Consider the following 8,928-nt stretch of genomic DNA (forward strand, 5'->3'; position numbering starts at 1 on the left):
CTATGTTTTCCACACTGAAAAAAGTAGAGAATCTATTTTGTGCCTATATTTCACATTCAGACTCTGCAGTATGTTGGATTGTTGGTTTTACCAAAAAAATGTAATTCCTTAGTGAATGTATACACTGGTTGTAAATTTGACTGCCTTATGTAGGAACTTCCACTCGCTTAAGGTCCTGGTTTTTTCCTGGTGTGGGAGGGCCACTCAAAATTTTAGTTTTGATGCTGTCCCTTTTTAACTAAGAATACTGATCCGTCGCTTGCAGGGAAAATGCTTATACTTAGTAGACTGTTTTCCAAATCTTCAGCCTCAGCATATGCTTCAGCTTGTGCACACAAGATGCTCAGCTCTTACAACGTGCTATACTGTGTAGGAAATGGGAAATTACTATTCTGATGTGATTCCTTCCATCACAGTATCTTCACCAATAGTCAGGTCAAATGGGTCTTCCAGAGTTGTGGGGTTTTTTGTTTTGTTTTGTTTTTTGTTTTGTTTTGTTTTATATTGAGTGTTGTTTGACAAAGCTAAGCTTCTCAGTTTTTAAGATGGGTGTTATGCCCAAAATAAAAATGATTGAAAATTTGGAAAGCAGCAGTGGGTAGAGTATAAGATGATCTTGATATTCAGTATCCGTAGTCCTGAATCCAGGGATAAGTTGCTTCTCATGGAAGGGCATATTTTCATTTTTACAATAGCTGGTCCTTGTTCTACAAAACAAAACTTTTCTGGTTTGTACTGTGTTGTTCCTTTCCCCCCTACCCCGTAAGCAGCGATTGCATTATACTCTGGCATTTTCAGGGTAACTGAGCCATTGCAAGTATGTGCATGCACACAGCTTCTGAAGCTTTTTTGTTATAAAGCTCCATCTTAGTAGCTACTGATGTTTTAATTTTTTGGTAAAAGAAGGTGAAGTGTTAAACTTGAGATTTGAAATGTATATAAGAATACTAAAAGTGCCTCTTTCTAGCATGTTGTCTCTCATTAGCAGTGCAGCTGATGTCAGATCCAAAGTTAGTGTCCATTTTGTTTATATGATGTACATAAATACTGCTTTAACAGTCGGGGGCGGGGGGAAATCAAACCAAAAGTTTCATAAGAAATGAAAAGTAGGCTTTTTCTCTCCTGGTTGTTAAACTGGTATAAGAGAAATGAAAACTTGTTGACTGCCTAGCAATATGGCCAGTACATCGGAAGATCAAGTTAGCATTTCAGAGAAAATCAGCCTTTTCACAAGAAAGCATATACCTTTATATAACGGGTGTCTTGTAAACATATTTTTGCAGGAAGCTTGTGCTGATGAAAAGGGATGCATGTGATTTTCATTTAAGCTTGTACCTTGTTTCTGTTGTTGCCACCTTACCTCTTTTTTAGCTCTCTCTTTCTCCTCCTTCTTCCAATTCATGTGTGGGTTTCTGGCTTACAGTTCCTGCATAGCTATTTTTTTTGGAGATTCTTGTTGAGATGTGCCTGGAGGGAAACTGTAGCAAAATGTTTTTGTTTTTGCTTTTTTTTTTTTTTCTGGTATTAATAGGATGTTAAAAGATGTTTGTTCTTAAGTTTATATAAGAGAACGTCAGTGTTTTGTGCTACGAAACAGGATCTTGTAACTGGCAAATGTATTTGTAAAATTGGCATTATATATTAAAAAAAATACTAGTAGAGGAGAAAGGTTAGCATTTATATTGCATCATTTAGTCTGTGAGTAAACTCTGTATTTGCCTTTGGCGAGTACGTGTGCTGAGGTTAATTATAGGAAAGAATTAGTATTCTTGGGTAAAGTATGCTGCAATTTATAGTTTATGGAGTGCCCTCTAAGGCATGAGCTAGTATTTAGTTTGGTTGTTGGTGCTGACTTAAAAGAATGGAAAAAGATCTGCTAGCAGCCCTCAATATTTTGCTCTCAAAGATGGGCTGAGAACTTTTAATTTCCCTCCTGAAGAAACTCTTTATACTGTGACCAGTAAAGGTTTTGCCTTGCACATTATACTGTCAAGTGCCTGTTTCTCACCTTGATGATGTGTTTGATGCACAGCTTAACCGCAACATTTTTCAGTTTGTTTTTAATGTATGATAAAGAGTATGCTCACAAAGCTGAAGCCTATTATAAAACAAGATTGCATCCAAGTGGGAAATTGAGATATGTAAACTTACAGTTTAACTCCTGGTGATGAAAGATTTGGTGTGCTTTTTAAGTGATATTTCCTCAGAAGTAACCATTCTAAGGGTGAACATTATTAAATTTAATATAATTTATTGTTATGCTTTAATAATGTATTTATCTTTTGAGAACTCACTGGTGTGAGCTTTTCTTCTCTTATGTTTATAAACTTGTCTGAATTTTCAGAATGGGGTCTTCTTTTCTTTTACCTTCTTTAGATGCTTAACTACATTATATGTTTATGGGCTTAAGCTATACACAGCTCCATATGTGGAATAAGTGTAGAATATGTCCCTTAATATTTGGTTTGAAATCGCATTTCAGTCTATGTGAAATGGTTTAGAAGAAGGTAGCATTAAGATTGTATGATAAGATTGCACAAAATAAAATATAGTTTATATTGCTTTCTCGTAGCCAATCTGCATGATTGTTGGCGTGGTTTTAACAGGAATTAAAAGCTTCATGTGGCTGTAACTAGCCACTTTACTTTAAGCAAAGTTCTTTCTGAGTATTTTTATTTATTAGCATAATTTGGAAAAAGAAAAGTAGTATTTTCCATATGAATAAAGATTTAGTTTGAACTGAAATGCCTTATTCTTTGATTTATTTTTTTTTTTTGTCCCATTTTGTCACATGAATTTGTTTCCATCTGCGTGGATATACTTGCATCATTGTAGAATACAGCCAAGGAAGTCATAGCTGTGTTTGTCCAAACTCAGTGAATCGTGTCGTCTCGGAAGCTGCAGCGTCCTGGATTTAAAGCATCACCCATTGCTTTCACAGTGGGAAGAATTCATTGGTTTTGACAAACTGCAAATATTTTGTTTAACTGGTATTTATTGGTTTAAACTTTTTTTTTTTTTTTTTTTTTAATTTATTGGCTGTTATGAAAGCTTGGGCAGAGCAGCATTTTTTCCCTAAAGATTTCACAAGCTCCGTGTAAACTGGAGGACCTGGAATGCTTTTGCATGGACTGGCCCCGTAACGAGGTGAGATGTGCGCGTCCCGGACTGTGACAGCAGCGAGGCAGCCGCTGTGCCCAGCAGGTCGGCTGTGGAAGGGAGCATATTGTCAGCGCCCCATTCTTCCACTCTAGCCTGCTGGCTTTGTTGTTGTCTAAATAGACTTATTTAGGGAACATTTAGGCAAAATAGGGTTTCTTGTCAGAGTCTGTGTACTAGCTGAAGCAGAAAATTTTATAATACAAGCTACATTCTTAGGGGAAAAACCCTATATTGAGATGGCTCTGACTGTACCCAGGTGGGTGAGGCGCTCATCTGGTGGGTGAAAGGGAGCAGAGGGACCTGCATTTCCCTGGGTGCACAAGGATCCTGCCAGACTTTGAGCGTAGCTGTTTCCACAGCCCAGGTGAATTCAGCCTGGCATCTGTCTCAATTTCCAAAACCTTTTGAAAGGCTTGTGTATGTCAGATGAAAAAACTGTAGGTCCTATCTCTGTACAGTCTGAAAAGAACACTAATGCACAGGGAACAGCCAAGTAACACGTGCATCTAAACTGTTCTTACTGTTGCTTCCTGCCCCCCCCACCCCCGAGTGCCTGCTAGTTGGTTTCTAATATATCTGGGAAATGAAACCAGCCCTAAGAAGAAGAAAAATAATTTCCTAAAAGGCTTAGTCACTGGTAAGAGTTTGCAAAGGTGTGTATCATTAGATGTCTGCATCTCAAAAATTTCTTGTAGCATGACTGCTTTGTACCAGACAAGACAGGGAATCAGACAGGCAAAGAATCCAGTTTAGAAATTGAAAGGAGAGTGCCTTTATTGTAAGTGCAACCAACGTAACAGGAGAAAAAAAATTGCTTCTTCTGCAGTTACAAAGTAATAAAGAATAGGAAAACAATCAGAAAATAGGGATATAAATAATAGAAAATCATATTAAATGTATCATAGAATCATAGAATGGTTTGGGTTGGAAGGGACCTCAAAGATCACCCAGTTCCAATCCCCCCGCCACGGGCAGGGACAACTCCCATAGACCAGGTTGCTCAAAGCCCCATCCAGCCTGGCCTTGAACACTACTGGGGAGGGGGCAGCCACGGCTTCTCTGGGCAGCCTGTTCCAGTGCCTCACCACCCTCACAGGAAACAATTTCTTTCTTATATCTAACCTAAATCTCCCCTCTTTCAGTTTGAAACCGTTACCCATTGTCCTGTCACTACACTTCCTGATAGAGTCCCTCCCCACCTCTCCTGTAGGCCCCCTTTTAAGGACTGCAAGGCTGCTATAAGGTCTTGGCCACTAGAAGGTCTCCTTGCAGCCTTCTCTTCTCCAGGCTGAACAACCGCAACTCTCTCAGCCTGTCCTAATAGGGGAGGTGCTCCAGCACCCTGATCATCTTCATGGCCCTTCTCTGGACCTGCACAAGCAGGTCCATGTCTTTCTTGAGCTGGGGACTCCAGAGCTGGACGCAGCACTCCAGGTGGGGTCTCACCATGGCAGAGCAGAGGGGCAGAATCACCTCCCTTGACCTGCTGGCCATGTTTCTTTTGGTGCAGCCCAGGACACGATTGGCTTTCTGGGCTGTGAGCGCATGTTACTGGCTCATGTTCAGTTTTCATCCATGAGCACGCCCAAGTCATTTTCCACAGGATATCACAGACTGGTAGGGGTTGGAAGAGACCTCTGGAGATCATCTAGTCCAACCCCTGCTGCTAAAGCAGGTTCACCTACAGCAGGTTACACAGTATCACTTCCAGCCAGGTTTCGAATATCTCCAGGGAAGGAGACTCCACAACCTTCCTGGGCAGCCTGTTCCAGTGCTCTGTCACCCTCAACATAAAGAATTTTTTCCTGATGTTCAGGTGGAACTTCCTGTGCTCCAGTTTGTGCCCATTGCCCCTTGTCCTGTCACTGGGCACCACTGAGAAGAGCCTGGCCCCATCCTCTTGACACCCACCCTTTAGATATTCATAAGCTTTGATAAGGTCCCCTCTCAGTCTACTCTTCTCCAGGCTAAAGAGCCCCAGGTCTCTCAGCCTTTCCTCGTAGGAGAGATGCTCCAGTCCCCTCATCATCTTTGTAGCCCTTTGTTGGACTCTCTCCAGTAGTTCCCTGTCCCTCTTGAACTGGGGAGCCCAGAACTGGACACAGTACTCCAGATGTGGCCTCACCAGGTCAGAGTAGAGGGGGAGGAGAACCTCCCTCGACCTGCTGGCCACAGTCTTCTTAATGCACCCCAGGATACCATTGGCCTTCTTGGCCACAAGGGCACATTGCTGGCTCATGGGTAACTTTCTGTCCACCGGGACTCCCAGGTCCTTCTCCGCAGAGCTGCTCTCCAGCAGGTCAACCCCCAGCCTGTACTGGTGCATGGGGTTACTCCTCCCCAGGTGCAGGACCCTACACTTGCCCTTATTGAAGCTCATCAGGTTCCTCTCCACCCAGCTCTCCAGCCTGTTCAGGTCTCACTGAATGGCAGCCCAGCCTTCTGGTGTGTCAGCCACTCCTCCCAGTTTAGTATCGTCAGCAAACTTGCTGAGGGTGCGCTGTCCCTTTGTCCAGGTCATATATAATATTATATAATAGTAACTATTATAATAATATATATAAATTATGTAATAAGTTATAGTAGTAAACAAATTGTAAGGAGAAAGACAACAGTTTTTCATATGGTATTTACCAACTCTTAATCACTGGCACTGAATAAAGAAATACCTGATGTGTATTTGGGAAGAAAATATTCCTATTCTGTGTCTAGTATTTACTAGAAAATGCAAGAAAGCTCCTATATTCTTTTCAAGTACATAATAATCTGATAAAAGCTTGGCTGACACTTAAATGTTTATGCTCTTGAGACCCAAATAACACTAGTGAAAGCTCAGTAACACATTTTGAACTGCGAGTTTGCTATTGGAACAGAAAAAGCATTGCTCTCTCCAGAGAACAACACACAGCTGTGTCATGTAGGACTAGTTTGTCCACTACCGAAAATAATCATGTGATATTTTGCTTTCTAGTTGCTCTAACCCCTTGTACTGAAAAGACTAACTGAACAGTTCTGTTTAAATAATTTTTCAGAGAATTGGCTGCTTTAATTATCTGAGGTTTTGTAGCAAAATAGCTCAGATTTGACACAGAACCAAGAACCATTCCTTTAAGTTAGCAATGCCTGACCTTTCTTATTTTGAACCTCTTTCCTTGAAACCTGCAAATGCTGTTGTCTTGAACATCTTCTTTGTCCAGGAGTCTTGCAATTCTCCACAAGAATACATGGCTGAATTCTTCTGGTACTGGAGAGACAGAGAAAATACTGTGGTGCATAGGTTTGTGCTGGAGAAAGGAAGGGAGAGTTGTGAAGCCAGAGTCCAAGTACTGCACTTGGTTTATTATTGGGTTTTTTGCTGCTAAAGCTTTCTTATGTGCAAGATAATTAATATTGATTATTCTCTGCTGTGCTTTATTTTTGTACTTGATCCCCTGTTAGCTTTTTTGGGGGGTCACATATGCAAAGGCATCCTCTCCGGTTACATAAAGACCTAATCTTTGCTGTTTCTCTCGTGACGGACACCCACTTTTAGGCAGGCTCGCCTTCAGTTTAATGCCTGTAAACAGTTTATCTTTTGAGCATTTGGACAGAAGCTTGGCAACCACCATTTGTCAGGACAAACAAAGGAAAACAAGTCAAGCATCATTTCCCATTAGGAAGTAAACTATTGTTTGATAGGATGGAGCACAAGATTCCCAGAAGTCATGCTGCAGATACCGTAACGCTGCACATAGGGCTATTTTGAAAATTAGAGACCTAATGAAATAGATACTTGCACTTTTTTTTTTCATTTTATAAACTCGCACGGCTCCCGAAGCGCGTTACCTGGTCTGCATAGCGTGGCTGTCACGCTGCTGCCTGCCAGAGAGTACGTGCACGTTGAACAGAGCCGGCGTGGCCAGGGTGGACGGCCTGTTGGCAGCTTAAGCTGCCGTGCAAGATCTGAGCTCCTGACCTGTGCGGTGAGCACTAACTGCACTGGGGACGGGGAAGGTTTTCAAGACAAGTGAAGGAGCAGATGCTCTGGCATCGAGGAATGAAGCATAGTTTAAAGAGAAGTAAGAAGTCCAGAACAGCTAAGAATGTTCCTAGAAGGTTAGTATTAATATTTATTATTAGGCCAGGGGTTTAGTGTTAGAGAATCAGAACTAACACACAACTAGTCCCCTTTCCTAGTGCTTTTTCTTTGTTATCCTGTTCAAGAGCAGGATTTTTGGCTGTGAAAAGCAATTGGAAAGAAAGTCCTCCGTGCACAGGTGAAAAATGAAGGTTTTGGATGCCTTTAACATTGGTGCTTTGTAACTCACAGCAGGCACATCTCTAGATCTATTCCATACTACTATGCCTATAAATTAGACTTAATTGATCACAAATGTAGAAGGTAAGTGCAGGTGGAAGAGTTTGAATGTAGGATTAGTACCAGGCATACGGTCAGTTTGCAGCAAGAACTTAAGTGGTGGTGGGATTAAACTATAGAACTTTCAGCTGAACTAAACAGCTCCATCCAGTATCCTGCTGTTTCAAATACTGTACTTTCTGCCTCCTGCTCTTCTCTGCTCTCTTACCACATTCCTGAGATCTCTAAGAGCTTTCTCCATCTTTTCTTCTCTTCCCTGGGGTCCCTCATGATTCTGATTAGTGTCAGGATATTTCTTCCCCCCCCCCCCTTTTAGTGGATGAACTACATGCTAGAGGTTGATTTTGTTTGTTTGTTTTATTGCCTCTAAGCCTGTGAATCTGGAAATTTATGAAGCGTCACTTGGAACTTGCCCATTTTGGAATGGGTGAGACTGTGGTTTGAGTGCTCTGCGCCTGGCTTCCACCTCCTGCCCCAGGCACGCTGTTTTGAGCAATCAGAAGCTGCACAAAGGGTCCTTCTCGCAGACTTACTCGTGGGGCCAGATCCTCTAAATCACGTGTGCCAGCCTCCCTGGCAGGAGCGTGTGAGGTGGGCGGCCTGGTGTCTCTTCCTGTGGCTACGATGGCCGTACGTGCAATGGGCTGAAGGCCTCAGACAACCTTAATCAGGGCAGAGACTTGTTCACAGGTCTGTTGGGAGCGCACCAGCTGCTGGCGTTCTGGGTCGGGGTGCTCTCCTCCTCACTTGTTAAAGTTGCTTCGATGTAAGGTGGCGGTGGAGCGACACCATCCTGGTTAGTGGTGGTGGTCTCACTTTTGCCCAGTGACTGTTTAAACAGGGTTGTGCTTCAGCGTAAGAGGAGGGGAAGGGTTGCAGATGAAGGCGCAGGATCGGGCCACGCACCATGCAGCTGAGTAAGGAAAACTAGCAGAGTTACAGGCTGGGGCAGGCTGCTGCAGGAGCTGCTGCGGTACAGCCGAGCATATCTAGTTCTAGTGACTTATGGAAATACTGCCAAAGAAGTGCTTTTGTAAGTTATACAAGTTCTAAAGGAATACTGTCGAGTCAAGAAGGGGCCTACAGGTGTACAGCTTTAAAAGTCTCTGGTAGGAAACCGTCTGAAAATAACTGCTGTGTCTGAGAGAATAACTGGGACCGAAACATGGGGGAGAGGTGCTCCAAGCGTGCAGAGCTTTGTTGTCATCTAAGCATTGTGTGGGAATGACAACCAACTTCAGCAAATGAATTAGTCTTCCATTATTGTTTTGGTATAAATACTACAGAAAAACAGTGTTCAAGTGGGAAGGGCATATAAAAATTAAGCAAATTTAGAATTAAGTGGGGGCTGTTTGTGTATGCCTTGAAAATCGTTAGCAAGGCTTTCAGCTGAAGGCGCAATGACTAAG

This window comes from Leptosomus discolor, chromosome 2 (genome assembly GCF_034619465.1).
Source record: "Leptosomus discolor isolate bLepDis1 chromosome 2, bLepDis1.hap2, whole genome shotgun sequence".
NCBI lineage: Eukaryota > Metazoa > Chordata > Aves > Leptosomiformes > Leptosomidae > Leptosomus > Leptosomus discolor.